The following is a 21,322-nucleotide window of genomic DNA, read 5'->3' as shown; positions in this document are numbered from 1 at the left end:
ACATGCGGGGGTGCGCCCAGCACCGTCCTAATACTTCCAAAGTGGGTCATTCCGAGTTGATCATAGCTGTGCTAAATTCATCTATGCTAAATTTAGCGCATCTACGCTAACATTTTGTGCAGCTACGTAAAATTTGGCACAGCTACGCTAAATTTTGCACAGCTACGGTCATTCACACTGACATGGGAGGGGTCGCCCCGCAGAAGTGCAAAGGAATCGCCCAGCTTACACGTAACACCCAATAGTAGCACCACTTACACGTAACACCCAGTCGCTTACATGTAACACCGAGTAGTAGCACAGCTTACATGGAACAACCCAAGTAGTTGCACCGCTTGCACATTAAGACCCCAGTAGTAGTGCCGCTTACATTTAACAACCCCAGTAGTAGCAATGTCCAAATACATCCAAAGGGGGTCATTCCGAGTTGATCGTAGCTATGCTAAATTTAGCACATTTATGATCATTCACACTGACATGCGGGGGAACACCCAGCACCGTCCAAATATTTCCAAAGTGGGTCATTCTGAGTAGATCGAAGCTGTGCTAAATTCAGCTATGCTACATTTGGCACAGCTATGCTAAATTCTGCGCAGCTACACTAAAATTTTGCGCAGATTCGCAAAATTTGTGCGGATACACAAAATTTGGCACTATGCTAAATTTTGCGCAGCTACGCAAAATTTTGTGCTACGCTAAATTTGAACCAGCTACGCTAACATTTTGCGCAGCGACGCAAAATTTTGAGCAGCTACGCAAAATTTGGTGATAAGTTAACATTTTGTTCAGTTGCGCAAAATTTTGCACTATGCCAAATTTTGTGCAGCTATGCTAAATTTTGCGTACCTACGCAAAATTTTATGCTACGGTAAATTTTGCACAGCTACTCAAAATTTGGCGCTACACCAAAATCACTGGAATTATACTTCCAAAATCACTGGAATTATACATCCAAAGGGGTTCATTCCGAGTTGATCATAGCTGTGCTAAATTTACCACAGCTACGATCATTCACACTGACATGAGGGGGGACGCCCATAACCATCCAAATACGTCCAAGGTGGGTCATTCTGAGTTGATCGTAGCTGTGCTAAATTCAGCTACGCTACATTTGGCACAGCTACGCTAAATTCTGCGCAGCTATGCTAAAATTTTGTGCAGACATGCAAAATTTTGACAGATACACAAAATTTGCCGCTATGCTAAATATTGCGCAGCTACTCAAAATTTGGCACTACGCTAAATTTGGCACAGCTAATCTAACATTTTGCGCAACTACGCTAAATTTTGAGCAGCTACGCAAAATTTGACAATAAGTTAACATTTTGCGCAGCTGCGCAAAATTTGGCGCTACGCCAAATTTTGTGCAGCTATGCTAAGATTTGCACAGCTACGCTACATTTTGCGCTGCTATGCTAAATTTTGCATAGCTACGGAAAATATTGCGCTACGTTAAATTTTGCGCTGCTACTCAAAATTTGGCGCTACGCTAAAATCACTGGAAGTATACGTCCAAAATCACTGGAATTATATGTCCAAAATCACTGGAATTATACTTCCAAAGGGGTCATTCCGAGTTGATCATAGCTGTGCTAAATTTAGCACAGCTACGATCAATCACACTGACATGCGGGGGGACGCCAAGCACCATCCAAATACGTCCAAAGTGGGTCATTCCGAGTTGATCGTAGCTGTGCTTATTCAGCTATGATAAATTTTGCGCAGCTATGCAAAATTTTGCGCAGCTACACAAAATTTGTCACTACGCTAAACTTGGCACAGCTACGCTAACATTTTGCGAAGCTACGCAAAATTTTGTGCAGATTCCGAGTTTATCATAGCTGTTATAAATTCAGCTACGCTAAATTTGGCACAGCTACGCTAAATTGTGCGCAGTACGCAAACATTTTTTGCAGATACGCAAAATTTTGCACAGATACACAAAATTTGTCGCTATGCTAAATTTTGTGCAGCTACGCAAAATTTGTTGCTACGCTAAACTTGGCACAGCTACGCTAACATTTTGCGAAGCTACGCAAAATTTTGCGCAGCTATGCAAAATTTGGCGCTACGTTAAAATATTGCGCAGTTCCGCAAAATTTGGTGCTACGCCAAATTTTGTGCAGCTATGCTTAATTTTGAACAGCTACGCTACATTGTGCGCAGCTATGCTAAATTTTGTGTAGCTACGCAAAATTTGGCGATATGTTAAAATTATATGGAATTATATGTCCAAAATCACTGGAATTATACATCCAAAGGGGGTCATTCCAAATTAATCGTAGCTGTGCTAAATTTAGCACAGCTACGATCATTCACACTGACATGCGGGGGGTTCGCCCAGCACCATCCAAATACTTCCAAAGTGGGTCATTCCGAGTTGATCATAGCTGTGCTAAATTCATCTACGCTAAAATTTTGTGCAGCTACGTAAAATTTGGCGCAGCTACGCTAAATTTAGCACAGCTATGGTCATTCACACTGACATGGGAGGGGTTGCTCCGCAGAAGTGCAAAGGAATCACACAGCTTACACGTAACACCCAATAGTAGCACCGCTTACATGTAACACCCAGTCGCTTACATGTAACACCGAGTAGTAGCACAGCTTACATGGAACAACCCAAGTAGTTGCACCGCTTGCACATTAAAACCCCAGTAGTAGTGCCGCTTACATTTAACAACCCCAGTAGTAGCAATGTCCAAATACATCCAAAGGGGGTCATTCTGAGTTGATCGTAGCTATGCTAAATTTAGCACAGCTACGATCATTCACACTGACATGCGGGGGAACACCCAGCACCGTCCAAATATTTCCAAAGTGGGTCATTCCGAGTTGATCGAAGCTGTGCTAAATTCAGCTATGCTACATTTGGCACAGCTAAATTCTGCGCAGCTACACTAAAATTTTGCGTAGATTCGCAAAATTTGTGCTGATACACAAAATTTGGCACTATGCTAAATTTTACGCAGCTACGCAAAATTTTGTGCTACGCTAAATTTGAACCAGCTACACTAACATTTTGAGCAGCAACGCAAAATTTTGAGCAGCTACGCAAAATTTGGCGATAAGTTAACATTTTGTTCAGCTGCGCAAAATTTGGCACTATGCTAACTTTTGTGCAGCTATGCTAAATTTTGCGCAGCTACGTTACATTTTGCGCAGCTATGCTAAATTTTGCGTACCTACGCAAAATTTTACGCTACGGTAAATTTTGCACAGCTACTCAAAATTTGGCGCTACGCCAAAATCACTGGAATTATACTTCCAAAATCACTGGAATTATACATCCAAAGGGGTTCATTCCGAGTTGATCATAGCTGTGCTAAATTTAGCACAGCTACGATCATTCACACTGACATGAAGGGGGATGCCCAGCACCGTCCAAATACGTCCAAGGTGGGTCATTCCGAGTTGATCGTAGTTGTGCTAAATTCACTTATGCTAAATTTTGCGCAGCTATGCAAAATTTTGCGCAGCTACGCTAGAATTTGGCACAGCTACGCTAACTTTAGCACAGCTACGATCATTCATAATGACATGTGGGGGGACGCCCCGCAGAAGAGTGAAGGCATCACACAGCTTACACGTAACACCCAGAAGTAGCACCGCTTACACGTAACACTCAGTAGTAGCACCGCTTACACGTAACACTCAGTAGTAGCACCGCTTACACGTAACACTCAGTAGTAGCACCGCTTACACATAACATCCCCAGTAGATGCGTTACTTGCACATAATGATGCCAGTAGTAGTGCCGCTTACATGTAACGACCCCAGTAGTAGCAATGCTTACACGTAACGACCCAAGTAGTAGTGTCGCTTACAAATTACGACCTCAGTAGTAACTCCGCAATCACACCGACTAATGGCATCCCTGTTCAGGTACCTACATCATGTGAATTGCTCGAACAGCAAGCACATAAAGCACTCATGAGTAAAGATCAAACCGCTCTTACCCAAATTGTTAAGACCTTGTAGATGTCCTCTCTTGTTGGTAGTTCATGGTTGATGGCTGCATCCAGATTTATTACACATGTCGAGAATATGGTAAGCTTTACAGCCATTACCAATAAGATGGTGAGTGAGCCCATGGTGCATTATGGAGAGTCCATGGTGTTCTTTTCTTTTATATTGTAATACAGAGGTGTGTCCATCAGTGTGCATTATTTTTATCATGTTCGAGGTGATGAACATACAATCATGAAGTTACGACCAAATTCACACTCGATACCTCCAAAATCACTGGAATTATATGTCCAAAATCACTGGAATTATGCGACCAAAGGGGGTCATTCCGAGTTGATCGTAGCTGTGCTGCGATCATTTACGCTGACATGCGGGGGGACGCCCAGCACCGTTCAAATACTTCCAAAGTGGGCCAATCCGAGTTGATTATAGCTGTGCTAAATTCAGCTATGCTTAATTTTGCGTAGCTATGCAAAATTTTGCACAGATACTCTAAAATTTTGGGCACCTACGCAAATTTGGCGCAGCTACGCTAAATTTAGCACAGCTATGATCATTCACACTGATATGCTGGGGAACGCCCCGCAGAAGAGCAAAGGCATCGCACAGCTTACACGTAACACCCAGTAGTAGCACCACTTACACATAACACCCAGTAGTAGCACCGCTTACACGTAACAACCCCAGTAGTTGAGTCACTTGCACATTATGACCCCAGTAGTAGTGCCGCTTACATGTAACGACCCCAGTAGTAGCACCGCTTAAACGTAACGACCCAAGACGTAGTGATGCTTATACATTACGACCTCAGTAGTAACGCCGCAATCACACCGACTAATGTCATCCCTGTTCAGGTACCTACATCGTGTGAATTGCTCGAACAGCAAGCACATAAAGCACTCATGAGTAAAGATCCAACCGCTCTTACCCAAATCGTTAAGACCTTGTAGATGTCCTCTCTTGTTGGTAGTTCATGGTTGATGGCTGCATCCACATTTATTACACATGTAGAGAATATGGTAAGCTTTACAGCCATTACCAATAAGATGGTGAGTGAGCCCATGGTGCATTATGGAAAGTCAATGGTGTTCCATTCTTTTATATTGGCAGAGGTGTGTCCATCATTGTGCATTATTTTTATCATGTTCGCGGTGATGAACATACAATCATGAAGTTACGACCAAATTCACATTCGATACCTCCAAAATCACTGGAATTATATGTCCAAAATCACTGGAATTATGCGATCAATGGGGGTCATTCCGAGTTGATCGTAGCTGTGCTAAATTTAGCACAGCTACGATCATTCACACTGACATGCGGGGGTGCGCCCAGCACCGTCCTAATACTTCCAAAGTGGGTCATTCCGAGTTGATCATAGCTGTGCTAAATTCATCTATGCTAAATTTAGCGCATCTACGCTAACATTTTGTGCAGCTACGTAAAATTTGGCACAGCTACGCTAAATTTTGCACAGCTACGGTCATTCACACTGACATGGGAGGGGTCGCCCCGCAGAAGTGCAAAGGAATCGCCCAGCTTACACGTAACACCCAATAGTAGCACCACTTACACGTAACACCCAGTCGCTTACATGTAACACCGAGTAGTAGCACAGCTTACATGGAACAACCCAAGTAGTTGCACCGCTTGCACATTAAGACCCCAGTAGTAGTGCCGCTTACATTTAACAACCCCAGTAGTAGCAATGTCCAAATACATCCAAAGGGGGTCATTCCGAGTTGATCGTAGCTATGCTAAATTTAGCACATTTATGATCATTCACACTGACATGCGGGGGAACACCCAGCACCGTCCAAATATTTCCAAAGTGGGTCATTCTGAGTAGATCGAAGCTGTGCTAAATTCAGCTATGCTACATTTGGCACAGCTATGCTAAATTCTGCGCAGCTACACTAAAATTTTGCGCAGATTCGCAAAATTTGTGCGGATACACAAAATTTGGCACTATGCTAAATTTTGCGCAGCTACGCAAAATTTTGTGCTACGCTAAATTTGAACCAGCTACGCTAACATTTTGCGCAGCGACGCAAAATTTTGAGCAGCTACGCAAAATTTGGTGATAAGTTAACATTTTGTTCAGTTGCGCAAAATTTTGCACTATGCCAAATTTTGTGCAGCTATGCTAAATTTTGCGTACCTACGCAAAATTTTATGCTACGGTAAATTTTGCACAGCTACTCAAAATTTGGCGCTACACCAAAATCACTGGAATTATACTTCCAAAATCACTGGAATTATACATCCAAAGGGGTTCATTCCGAGTTGATCATAGCTGTGCTAAATTTACCACAGCTACGATCATTCACACTGACATGAGGGGGGACGCCCATAACCATCCAAATACGTCCAAGGTGGGTCATTCTGAGTTGATCGTAGCTGTGCTAAATTCAGCTACGCTACATTTGGCACAGCTACGCTAAATTCTGCGCAGCTATGCTAAAATTTTGTGCAGACATGCAAAATTTTGACAGATACACAAAATTTGCCGCTATGCTAAATATTGCGCAGCTACTCAAAATTTGGCACTACGCTAAATTTGGCACAGCTAATCTAACATTTTGCGCAACTACGCTAAATTTTGAGCAGCTACGCAAAATTTGACAATAAGTTAACATTTTGCGCAGCTGCGCAAAATTTGGCGCTACGCCAAATTTTGTGCAGCTATGCTAAGATTTGCACAGCTACGCTACATTTTGCGCTGCTATGCTAAATTTTGCATAGCTACGGAAAATATTGCGCTACGTTAAATTTTGCGCTGCTACTCAAAATTTGGCGCTACGCTAAAATCACTGGAAGTATACGTCCAAAATCACTGGAATTATATGTCCAAAATCACTGGAATTATACTTCCAAAGGGGTCATTCCGAGTTGATCATAGCTGTGCTAAATTTAGCACAGCTACGATCAATCACACTGACATGCGGGGGGACGCCAAGCACCATCCAAATACGTCCAAAGTGGGTCATTCCGAGTTGATCGTAGCTGTGCTTATTCAGCTATGATAAATTTTGCGCAGCTATGCAAAATTTTGCGCAGCTACACAAAATTTGTCACTACGCTAAACTTGGCACAGCTACGCTAACATTTTGCGAAGCTACGCAAAATTTTGTGCAGATTCCGAGTTTATCATAGCTGTTATAAATTCAGCTACGCTAAATTTGGCACAGCTACGCTAAATTGTGCGCAGTACGCAAACATTTTTTGCAGATACGCAAAATTTTGCACAGATACACAAAATTTGTCGCTATGCTAAATTTTGTGCAGCTACGCAAAATTTGTTGCTACGCTAAACTTGGCACAGCTACGCTAACATTTTGCGAAGCTACGCAAAATTTTGCGCAGCTATGCAAAATTTGGCGCTACGTTAAAATATTGCGCAGTTCCGCAAAATTTGGTGCTACGCCAAATTTTGTGCAGCTATGCTTAATTTTGAACAGCTACGCTACATTGTGCGCAGCTATGCTAAATTTTGTGTAGCTACGCAAAATTTGGCGATATGTTAAAATTATATGGAATTATATGTCCAAAATCACTGGAATTATACATCCAAAGGGGGTCATTCCAAATTAATCGTAGCTGTGCTAAATTTAGCACAGCTACGATCATTCACACTGACATGCGGGGGGTTCGCCCAGCACCATCCAAATACTTCCAAAGTGGGTCATTCCGAGTTGATCATAGCTGTGCTAAATTCATCTACGCTAAAATTTTGTGCAGCTACGTAAAATTTGGCGCAGCTACGCTAAATTTAGCACAGCTATGGTCATTCACACTGACATGGGAGGGGTTGCTCCGCAGAAGTGCAAAGGAATCACACAGCTTACACGTAACACCCAATAGTAGCACCGCTTACATGTAACACCCAGTCGCTTACATGTAACACCGAGTAGTAGCACAGCTTACATGGAACAACCCAAGTAGTTGCACCGCTTGCACATTAAAACCCCAGTAGTAGTGCCGCTTACATTTAACAACCCCAGTAGTAGCAATGTCCAAATACATCCAAAGGGGGTCATTCTGAGTTGATCGTAGCTATGCTAAATTTAGCACAGCTACGATCATTCACACTGACATGCGGGGGAACACCCAGCACCGTCCAAATATTTCCAAAGTGGGTCATTCCGAGTTGATCGAAGCTGTGCTAAATTCAGCTATGCTACATTTGGCACAGCTAAATTCTGCGCAGCTACACTAAAATTTTGCGTAGATTCGCAAAATTTGTGCTGATACACAAAATTTGGCACTATGCTAAATTTTACGCAGCTACGCAAAATTTTGTGCTACGCTAAATTTGAACCAGCTACACTAACATTTTGAGCAGCAACGCAAAATTTTGAGCAGCTACGCAAAATTTGGCGATAAGTTAACATTTTGTTCAGCTGCGCAAAATTTGGCACTATGCTAACTTTTGTGCAGCTATGCTAAATTTTGCGCAGCTACGTTACATTTTGCGCAGCTATGCTAAATTTTGCGTACCTACGCAAAATTTTACGCTACGGTAAATTTTGCACAGCTACTCAAAATTTGGCGCTACGCCAAAATCACTGGAATTATACTTCCAAAATCACTGGAATTATACATCCAAAGGGGTTCATTCCGAGTTGATCATAGCTGTGCTAAATTTAGCACAGCTACGATCATTCACACTGACATGAAGGGGGATGCCCAGCACCGTCCAAATACGTCCAAGGTGGGTCATTCCGAGTTGATCGTAGTTGTGCTAAATTCACTTATGCTAAATTTTGCGCAGCTATGCAAAATTTTGCGCAGCTACGCTAGAATTTGGCACAGCTACGCTAACTTTAGCACAGCTACGATCATTCATAATGACATGTGGGGGGACGCCCCGCAGAAGAGTGAAGGCATCACACAGCTTACACGTAACACCCAGAAGTAGCACCGCTTACACGTAACACTCAGTAGTAGCACCGCTTACACGTAACACTCAGTAGTAGCACCGCTTACACGTAACACTCAGTAGTAGCACCGCTTACACATAACATCCCCAGTAGATGCGTTACTTGCACATAATGATGCCAGTAGTAGTGCCGCTTACATGTAACGACCCCAGTAGTAGCAATGCTTACACGTAACGACCCAAGTAGTAGTGTCGCTTACAAATTACGACCTCAGTAGTAACTCCGCAATCACACCGACTAATGGCATCCCTGTTCAGGTACCTACATCATGTGAATTGCTCGAACAGCAAGCACATAAAGCACTCATGAGTAAAGATCAAACCGCTCTTACCCAAATTGTTAAGACCTTGTAGATGTCCTCTCTTGTTGGTAGTTCATGGTTGATGGCTGCATCCAGATTTATTACACATGTCGAGAATATGGTAAGCTTTACAGCCATTACCAATAAGATGGTGAGTGAGCCCATGGTGCATTATGGAGAGTCCATGGTGTTCTTTTCTTTTATATTGTAATACAGAGGTGTGTCCATCAGTGTGCATTATTTTTATCATGTTCGAGGTGATGAACATACAATCATGAAGTTACGACCAAATTCACACTCGATACCTCCAAAATCACTGGAATTATATGTCCAAAATCACTGGAATTATGCGACCAAAGGGGGTCATTCCGAGTTGATCGTAGCTGTGCTGCGATCATTTACGCTGACATGCGGGGGGACGCCCAGCACCGTTCAAATACATCCAAAGTGGGCCAATCCGAGTTGATTATAGCTGTGCTAAATTCAGCTATGCTTAATTTTGCGTAGCTATGCAAAATTTTGCACAGATACTCTAAAATTTTGGGCACCTACGCAAATTTGGCGCAGCTACGCTAAATTTAGCACAGCTATGATCATTCACACTGATATGCTGGGGAACGCCCCGCAGAAGAGCAAAGGCATCGCACAGCTTACACGTAACACCCAGTAGTAGCACCACTTACACATAACACCCAGTAGTAGCACCGCTTACACGTAACAACCCCAGTAGTTGAGTCACTTGCACATTATGACCCCAGTAGTAGTGCCGCTTACATGTAACGACCCCAGTAGTAGCACCGCTTAAACGTAACGACCCAAGACGTAGTGATGCTTATACATTACGACCTCAGTAGTAACGCCGCAATCACACCGACTAATGTCATCCCTGTTCAGGTACCTACATCGTGTGAATTGCTCGAACAGCAAGCACATAAAGCACTCATGAGTAAAGATCCAACCGCTCTTACCCAAATCGTTAAGACCTTGTAGATGTCCTCTCTTGTTGGTAGTTCATGGTTGATGGCTGCATCCACATTTATTACACATGTAGAGAATATGGTAAGCTTTACAGCCATTACCAATAAGATGGTGAGTGAGCCCATGGTGCATTATGGAAAGTCAATGGTGTTCCATTCTTTTATATTGGCAGAGGTGTGTCCATCATTGTGCATTATTTTTATCATGTTCGCGGTGATGAACATACAATCATGAAGTTACGACCAAATTCACATTCGATACCTCCAAAATCACTGGAATTATATGTCCAAAATCACTGGAATTATGCGATCAATGGGGGTCATTCCGAGTTGATCGTAGCTGTGCTAAATTTAGCACAGCTACGATTATTTACACTGACATGCAGGGGGACGCCCTGCATAAGTGCTAAAGCATTGCACAGTTTACACGTAACACCCAGTAGTAGCACCGCTTACACGTAACACCCAGTAGTAGCACCGCTTACACTTAACACTCAGTAGTAGCACCGCTTACACGTAACAACCCCAGTAGTTGCGTCACTTGCACATTATGACCCCAGTAGTAGTGCCGCTAACATGTAAAGACCCCAGTAGTAGCACCGCTTACACGTAACGACCCAAGTAGTAGTTCCACTTACACATTGCGACCTCAGTAGTAACGCTGCTTACACACCGACTAATGGCATCCCTGTTCAGGTACCTACATCGTGTGATTTGCTCGAACAGCTATGCTAACATTTGCACAGCTACACTACATTTTGCGCAGCTATGCTAAATTTTGCGTAGCTACGGAAAATATTGCGCTACGTTAAATTTTGCGCTGCTACTCAAAATTTGGCGCTACGCTAAAATCACTGGAAGTATACGTCTAAAATCACTGGAATTATATGTCCAAAATCACTGGAATTATATTTCCAAAGGGGGTCATACCGAGTTGATCATAGCTGTGCTAAATTTAGCACAGCTACGATCAATCCCACTGACATGCGGGGAGACGCCCAGCACCATCCAAATACGTCCAAAGTGGGTAATTACGAGTTGATCGTAGCTGTGCTTATTCAGCTATGATAAATTTTGCGCAGCTATACAACATTTTGCGCATCTACACAAAATTTGTCACTACGCTAAACTTGGCACAGCTACGCTAACATTTTGCGAAGCTACGCAAAATTTTGTGCAGATTCCAAGTTTATCGTAGCTGTTATAAATTCAGCTACGCTAAATTTGGCACAGCTACGCTAAATTGTGCGCAGTACTCTAAATTTTTTTGCAGATACGCAAAATTTTGCACAGATACACAAAATTTGTCGCTATGCTACATTTTGTGCAGTTTCGCAAAATTTGTCGCTACGCTAAACTTGGCACAGCTACGCTAACATTTTGCGAAGCTACGCAAAATTTTGTGCAGCAACGCAAAATTTGGCGCTACGTTAAAATATTGCGCAGCTGCGCAAAATTTGGTGCTACGCCAAATTTTGTGCAGCTATGCTAAATTTTGAACAGCTACGCTACATTGTGCACAGCTATGCTAAATTTTGTGTAGCTACGCAAAATTTGGGGCTACGCCAAAATCACTGGAATTATATATCCATAATCACTGTAATTATACATCCAAAGGGGGTCATTCCGAGTTAATCGTAGCTGTGCTAAATTTAGCACAGCTACGATCATTCACACTGACATGCGCGGGGGACGCCCAGCACCATCCAAATACTTCCAAAGTGGGTCATTCCGAGTTGATCATAGCTGTGCTAAATTCATCTATGCTAAATTTTGCGCATCTACGCTAAAATTTTGTGCAGCTACGTAAAATTTGGCGCAGCTACGCTAAATTTAGCACAGCTATGGTCATTCACACTGACATGGGAGGGGTCGCTCCGCAGAAGTGCAAAGGAATCGCACAGCTTACACGTAACACCCAATAGAAGCACCGCTTACACGTAACACCCAGTCGCTTACATGTAACACCGAGTAGTAGCACAGCTTACATGGAACAACCCAAGTAGTTGCACCGCTTGCACATTAAGACCCCAGTAGTAGTGCCGCTTACATTTAACAATCCCAGTAGTAGCAATGTCCAAATACATCCAAAGGGGGTCATTCTGAGTTGATCGTAGCTGTGCTAAATTTAGCACAGCTACGATCATTCACATTGACATGCGGGGGAACACCCAGCACCGTCCAAATATTTCCAAAGTGGGTCATTCCGAGTTGATCGAAGCTGTGCTAAATTCAGCTATGCTACATTTGGCTTAGCTAAATTCTGCGCAGCTACACAAAAATTTTGCGTATATTCGCAAAATTTGTGCTGATACACAAAATTTGGCACTATGCTAAATTTTACGCAGCTACGCAAAATTTTGTGCTACGCTAAATTTGAACCAGCTACACTAACATTTTGCGCTGCAACGCAAAATTTTGAGCAGCTACGCAAAATTTGGCGATAAGTTAACATTTTGTTCAGCTGCGCAAAATTTGGCACTATGCTAAATTTTGTGCAGCTATGCTAAATTTTGCGCAGCTACGTTACATTTTGCGCAGCTATGCTAAATTTTGCGTACCTACGCAAAATTTTACGCTACGGTAAATTTTGCACAGCTACTCAAAATTTGGCGCTACGCCAAAATCACTGGAATTATACTTCCAAAATCACTGGAATTATACTTCCAAAATCACTGGAATTATACATCCAAAGGGGTTCATTCCGAGTTGATCATAGCTGTGCTAAATTTAGTACAGCTACGATCATTCACACTGACATGAGGGGGGATGCCCAGCACCGTTCAAATACGTCCAAGGTGGGTCATTCCGAGTTGATCGTAGTTGTGCTAAATTCACTTATGCTAAATTTTGCGCAGCTATGCAAAATTTTGCGCAGCTACTCTAAAATTTTGCGCAGCTACGCTAGAATTTGGCACAGCTACGCTAACTTTAGCACAGCTACGATCATTCATAATGACATGTGGGGTGACGCCCCGCAGAAGAGTGAAGGCATCACACAGCTTACACGTAACACCCAGAAGTAGCACCGCTTACACGTAACACTCAGTAGTAGCACCGCTTACACGTAACACTCAGTAGTAGCACCGCTTACACGTAACACTCAGTAGTAGCACCGCTTACACATAACATCCCCAGTAGATGCGTTACTTGCACATAATGACGCCAGTAGTAGTGCCGCTTACATGTAACGACCCCATTAGTAGCACTGCTTACACGTAACGACCCAAGTAGTAGTGTCGCTTACACATTACGACCTCAGTAGTAACTCCGCAATCACACCGACTAATGGCATCCCTGTTCAGGTACCTACATCATGTGAATTGCTCGAACAGCAAGCACATAAAGCACTCATGAGTAAAGATCAAACCGCTCTTACCCAAATTGTTAAGACCTTGTAGATGTCCTCTCTTGTTGGTAGTTCATGGTTGATGGCTGCATCCAGATTTATTACACATGTAGAGAATATGGTAAACTTTACAGCCATTACCAATAAGATGGTGAGTGAGCCCATGGTGCATTATGGAGAGTCCATGGTGTTCTTTTCTTTTATATTGTAATACAGAGGTGTGTCCACCAGTGTGCATTATTTTTATCATGTTCGTGGTGATGAACATACAATCATGAAGTTACGACCAAATTCACACTCGATACCTCCAAAATCACTGGAATTATATGTCCAAAATCACTGGAATTATGCGACCAAAGGGGGTCATTCCGAGTTGATCGTAGCTGTGCTAAATTTAGCACAGCTGCGATCATTTACGCTGACATGCGGGGGGACGCCCAGCAACTTTCAAATAATACCAAAGTGGGCCAATCCGAGTTGATTATAGCTGTGCTAAATTCAGCTATGCTTAATTTTGCGTAGCTATGCAAAATTTTGCGCAGATACTCTAAAATTTTGTGCAGCTACGCAAATTTGGCGCAGCTACGCTAAATTTAGCACAGCTATGATCATTCACACTGATATGCTGGGGAACGCCCCGCAGAAGAGCAAAGGCATCGCACAGCTTACACGTAACACCCAGTAGTAGCACCACTTACACATAACACCCAGTAGTAGCACCGCTTACACGTAACAACCCCAGTAGTTGCGTCACTTGCACATTATGACCCCAGTAGTAGTGCCGCTTACATGTAACGACCCCAGTAGTAGCACCGCTTACACGTAACGACCCAAGACGTAGTGCTGCTTACACATTACGACCTCAGTAGTAACGCCGCAATCACACCGACTAATGTCATCCCTGTTCAGGTACCTACATCGTGTGAATTGCTCGAACAGCAAGCACATAAAGCACTCATGAGTAAAGATCCAACCGCTCCTACCCAAATCGTTAAGACCTTGTAGATGTCCTCTCTTGTTGGTAGTTCATGGTTGATGGCTGCATCCACATTTATTACACATGTAGAGAATATGGTAAGCTTTACAGCCATTACCAATAAGATGGTGAGTGAGCCCATGGTGCATTATGGAAAGTCAATGGTGTTCCATTCTTTTATATTGGCAGAGGTGTGTCCATCATTGTGCATTATTTTTATCATGTTCGCGGTGATGAACATACAATCATGAAGTTACGACCAAATTCACACCCGATACCTCCAAAATCACTGGAATTATATGTCCAAAATCACTGGAATTATGCGATCAAAGGGGGTCATTCCGAGTTGATCGTAGCTGTGCTAAATTTAGCACAGCTACGATTATTCACACTGACATGCAGGGGAACGCCCTGCAGAAGTGCAAAAGCATCGCACAGCTTACACATAACACCCAGTAGTAGCACCGCTTACACGTAACACCCAGTAGTAGCACCGCTTACACTTAACACTCAGTAGTAGCACCGCTTACACGTAACAACCCCAGTAGTTGCGTCACTTGCACATTATGACCCCAGTAGTAGTGCCGCTAACATGTAAAGACCCCAGTAGTAGCACCGCTTACACGTAACGACCTAAGTAGTAGTTCCACTTACACATTGCGACCTCAGTAGTAACGCTACTTACACACCGACTAATGGCATCCCTGTTCAGGTACCTACATCGTGTGATTTGCTCGAACAGCAAGCACATAAAGCACTCATGAGTAAAGGCATCACACAGCTTACACGTAACACCCAGTAGTAACACCGCTTACACGTAACAACCCAAGTAGTTGCACCGCTTGCACATTAAGACCCCAGTAGAAGTGCCGCTTACAAGTAATGGCCCAAGTATTAATGCCCAAATACGTCCAAAGGGGGCCAATCCGAATTGATCATAGCTGTGCTAAATTTAGGACATCTTCGATCATTCACAATGACATGCGGGGAAACACCCAGCAACGTCCTAATATTGTAAAAGTGGGTCATTCCGAGTTGATCGTAGCTGTGCTAAATTCAGCTACGCTAAATTTGGCACAGCTACGCTAAATTCTGCGCAGCTATGCTAAAATTTTGTGCAGACATGCAAAATTTTGACGAGATACACAAAATTTGGCGCTATGCTAAATATTGCGCAGCTACTCAAAATTTGGCGCTACGCTAAATTTGGCACAGCTAATCTAACATTTTGCGCAACTACGCAAAATTTTGAGCAGCTACGTAAAATTTGTCAATAAGAACATTTTACGCAGCTGCGCAAAATTTGGTGCTACGCCAAATTTTGTGCAGCTATGCTAACATTTGCACAGCTACACTACATTTTGCGCAGCTATGCTAAATTCTGCGTAGCTACGGAAAATATTGCGCTACGTTAAATTTTGCGCTGCTACTCAAAATTTGGCGCTACGCTAAAATCACTGGAAGTATACGTCCAAAATCACTGGAATTATATGTCCAAAATCACTGGAATTACACTTCCAAAGGGGGTCATTCTGAGTTGATCATAGCTGTGCTAAATTTAGCACAGCTACGATCAATCACACTGACATGCGGGGGGACGCCCAGCACCATCCAAATACGTCCAAAGTGGGTCATTACGAGTTGATCGTAGCTGTGCTTGTTCATCTATGATAAATTTTGCGCAGCTATGCAACATTTTGCGCAGCTACACAAAATTTGTCACTATGCTAAACTTGGCACAGCTACGCTAACATTTTGCGAAGCTACGCAAAATTTTGTGCAGATTCCGAGTTTATCGTAGCTGTTATAAATTCAGCTACGCTAAATTTGGCACAGCTACGCTAAATTGTGCGCAGTACGCTAACATTTTTTGTAGATACGCAAAATTTTGCACAGATACACAAAATTTGTCGCTATGCTAAATTTTGTGCAGCTACGCAAAATTTGTCGCTACGCTAAACTTGGCACCGCTACGCTAACATTTTGCGAAGCTACGCCAAATTTTGTGCAGCTACGCAAAATTTGGTGCTACGTTAAAATATTGCGCAGCTGCGCAAAATTTGGTGCTACGCCAAATTTTGTGCAGCTATGCTAAATTTTGAACAGCTACGCTACATTGTGCGCAGCTATGCTAAATTTTGTGTAGCTACGCAAAATTTGGCGCTACGCCAAAATCACTGGAATTATATGTCCATAATCACTGTAATTATACATCCAAAGGGGGTCATTCTGAGTTAATCGTAGCTGTGCTAAATTTAGCACAGCTACGATCATTCACACTGACATGCGGGGGTGCGCCCAGCACCGTCCTAATACTTCCAAAGTGGGTCATTCCGAGTTGATCATAGCTGTGCTAAATTCATCTATGCTAAATTTTGTGCATCTACGCTAAAATTTTGTGCAGCTACGTAAAATTTGGCGCAGCTACGCTAAATTTAGCACAGCTACGGTCATTCACACTGACATGGGAGGGGTCGCCCCGCAGAAGTGCAAAGGAATCGCCCAGCTTACACGTAACACCTAATAGTAGCACCGCTTACACGTAACACCCAGTCGCTTACATGTAACACCGAGTAGTAGCACAGCTTACATGGAACAACCCAAGTAGTTGCACCGCTTGCACATTAAGACCCCAGTAGTAGTGCCGCTTACATTTAACAACCCCAGTAGTAGCAATGTCCAAATACATCCAAAGGGGGTCATTCCGAGTTGATCGTAGCTATGCTAAATTTAGCACAGCTATGATCATTCACACTGACATGCGGGGGAACACCCAGCACCGTCCAAATATTTCCAAAGTGGGTCATTCTGAGTTGATCGAAGCTGTGCTAAATTCAGCTATGCTACATTTGGCACAGCTATGCTAAATTCTGCACAGCTACACAAAAATTTTGTGCAGATTCGCAAAATTTGTGCGGATACACAAAATTTGGCACTATGCAAAATTTTGCGCAGCTACGCAACATTTTGTGCTACGCTAAATTTGAACCAGCTACGGTAACATTTTGCGCAGCAACGCAAAATTCTGAGCAGCTACGCAAAATTTGGCGATAAGTTAACATTTTGTTCAGTTGCGCAAAATTTGGTACTATGCCAAATTTTGTGCAGCTATGCTAAATTTTGCGCAGCTACATTACATTTTGCGCAGCTATGCTAAATTTTGCGTACCTACGCAAAATTTTACGCTACGGTAAATTTTGCACCGCTACACAAAATTTGGCGCTACGCCAAAATCACTGGAATTATACTTCCAAAATCACTGGAATTATACATCCAAAGGGGTTCATTCCGAGTTGATCATAGCTGTGCTAAATTTACCACAGCTACGATCATTCACACTGACATGAGGGGGGACGCCCAGCACCGTCCAAATACGTCCAAGGTGGGTCATTCTGAGTTGATCGTAGCTGTTCTAAATTCAGCTACGCAACATTTGGCACAGCTACGCTAAATTCTGCGCAGCTATGCTAAAATTTTGTGCAGACATGCAAAATTTTGATGAGATACACAAAATTTGCCGCTATGCTAAATATTGCGCAGCTACTCAAAATTTGGCACTACGCTAAATTTGGCACAGCTAATCTAACATTTTGCGCAACTACGCTAAATTTTGAGCAGCTATGCAAAATTTGACAATAAGTTAACATTTTGCGCAGCTGCGCAAAATTTGGCGCTACGCCAAATTTTGTGCAGCTATGCTAACATTTGCACAGCTACGCTACATTTTGCGCTGCTATGCTAAATTTTGCGTAGCTACGGAAAATATTGCGCTACGGTAAATTTTGTGCTGCTACGCAAAATTTGGCGCTACGCTAAAATCACTGGAATAATACGTCCAAAATCACTGGAATTATATGTCCAAAATCACTGGAATTATACTTCCAAAGGGGGTCATTCCGAGTTGAACATAGCTGTGCTTATTCAGCTATGATAAATTTTGCGCAGCTATGCAAAATTTTGTGCAGCTACACAAAATTTGGTGCAGCTACGCTAAATTTAGTACAGCTACGATCATTCACACTGACATGCGGGGGAACACCCAGCACCGTCCAAATATTTCCAAAGTGGGTCATTCCGAGTTGATCGTAACTGTTATAAATTCAGCTACGCCAAATTTGGCACAGCTACGCTAAATTCTGCGCAGCTACGCTAAAATTTTGTGCAGATACTCAAAATTTTACAAAGATACACAAAATTTGTCGCTATGCTAAATTTTGTGCAGCTACGCAAAATTTGTCGCTACGCTAAACTTGGCACAGCTACGCTAACATTTTGCGAAGCTACGCAAAATTTTGTGCAGCTATGCAAAATTTGGCGATATGTTAAAATTACATGGAATTATATGTCCAAAATAACTGGAATTATACATCCAAAGGGGGTCATTCCGAGTTAATTGTAGCTGTGCTAAATTTAGCACAGCTACGATCATTCACACTGACATGCAGGGGGGGCTATGCTAAATTTTGCGCAGCTACTCTAAAATTTTGCGCAGCTACGCTAGAATTTGGCACAGCTACGCTAACTTTAGCACAGCTACGATCATTCATAATGACATGTGGGGGGACGCCCCGCAGAAGAGTGAAGGCATCACACAGCTTACACGTAACACCCAGAAGTAGCACCGCTTACACGTAACACTCAGTAGTAGCACCGCTTACACGTAACACTCAGTAGTAGCACCGCTTACACATAACATCCCCAGTAGATGCGTTACTTGCACATAATGACGCCAGTAGAAGTGCCGCTTACATGTAACGACCCCAGTAGTAGCACCGCTTACACGTTTCGACCCAAGTAGTAGTGTCGCTTACACATTACGACCTCAGTAGTAACTCCGCAATCACACCGACTAATGGCATCCCTGTTCAGGTACCTACATCATGTGAATTGCTCGAACAGCAAGCACATAAAGCACTCATGAGTAAAGATCAAACCGCTCTTACCCAAATTGTTAAGACCTTGTAGATGTCCTCTCTTGTTGGTAGTTCATGGTTGATGGCTGCATCCAGATTTATTACACATGTAGAGAATATGGTAAGCTTTACAGCCATTACCAATAAGATGGTGAGTGAGCCCATGGTGCATTATGGAGAGTCCATGGTGTTCTTTTCTTTTATATTGTAATACAGAGGTGTGTCCATCAGTGTGCATTATTTTTATCATGTTCGAGGTGATGAACATACAATCATGAAGTTACGACCAAATTCACACTTGATACCTCCAAAATCACTGGAATTATGAGTCCAAAATCACTGGAATTATACATCCAAAGGCGGTCATTCCGAGTTGATCGTAGCTGTGCTAAATTTAGCACAGCTGCGATCTTTTACACTGACATGAGGGGGGACGCGCAGCACTGTCCAAATACGTCAAAGGTGTGTCATTCCGAGTTGATCGTAGCTGTGCTAAATTCATCTATGCTAAATTTTGCGCATCTACGCTAAAATTTTGTGCAGCTACTTAAAATTTGGCGCAGCTACGCTAAATTTAGCACAGCTATGGTCATTCACACTGACATGGGAGGGGTCGCTCCGCAGAAGTGCAAAGGAATCGCACAGCTTACACGTAACACCCAATAGTAGCACCGCTTACACGTAACACCCAGTCGCTTACATGTAACACTGAGTAGTAGCACAGCTTACATGGAACAACCCAAGTAGTTGCACCGCTTGCACATTAAGACCCCAGTAGTAGTGCCGCTTACATTTAACAACCCCAGTAGTAGCAATGTCCAAATACATCCAAAGGGGGTCATTCTGAGTTGATCGTAGCTGTGCTAAATTTAGCACAGCTATGATCATTCACACTGACATGCGGGGGAACACCCAGCACCGTCCAAATATTTCCAAAGTGGGTCATTCCGAGTTGATCGAAGCTGTGCTAAATTCAGCTATGCTACATTTGGCACAGCTAAATTCTGCGCAGCTACACTAAAATTTTGCGTAGATTCGCAATATTTGTGCTGATACACAAAATTTGGCACTATGCTAAATTTTACGCAGCTACGCAAAATTTTGTGCTACGCTAAATTTGAACCAGCTACACTAACATTTTGCGCAGCAACGCAAAATTTTGAGCAGCTACGCAAAATTTGGCGATAAGTTAACATTTTGTTCAGCTGCGCAAAATTTGGCACTATGCTAAATTTTGTGCAGCTATGCTAAATTTTGCGCAGCTACGTTACATTTTGCGCAGCTATGCTAAATTTTGCGTACCTACGCAAAATTTTACGCTACGGTAAATTTTGCACAGCTACTCAAAATTTGGCGCTACGCCAAAATCACTGGAATTATACTTCCAAAATCACTGGAATTATACATCCAAAGGGGTTCATTCCGAGTTGATCATAGCTGTGCTAAATTTAGCACAGCTACGATCATTCACACTGACATGAGGGGGGACGCCCAGCACTGTCCAAATACGTCAAAGGTGGGTCATTCCGAGTTGATCGTAGCTGTGCTAAATTCAGCTACGCTAAATTTTGCGCAGCTATGCAAAATTTTGCGCAGCTACTCTAAAATTTTGCACAGCTACGCTAAAATTTGGCGCAGCTATGCTAACTTTAGCAAAGCTACTATCATTCACAATGACATGTGGGGGGACGCCCCGCAGAAGTGTGAAGGTATCACACCGCTTACACGTAACACCCAGTAGTAGCACCGCTTACACGTAACACTCAGTAGTAGCACCGCTTACACGTAACATCCCCAGTAGATGTGTCACTTGCACATTATGACCCCAGTAGTAGTGGCGCTTACATGTAACAACCCCAGTAGTAGCACCGCTTACACGTAATGACCGAAGTAG

The sequence above is a fragment of the Pseudophryne corroboree genome, chromosome 2 (assembly GCF_028390025.1).
Source record: "Pseudophryne corroboree isolate aPseCor3 chromosome 2, aPseCor3.hap2, whole genome shotgun sequence".
NCBI classification, from domain to species: Eukaryota; Metazoa; Chordata; class Amphibia; order Anura; family Myobatrachidae; genus Pseudophryne; species Pseudophryne corroboree.
This window is presented reverse-complemented; position numbering follows the sequence as displayed.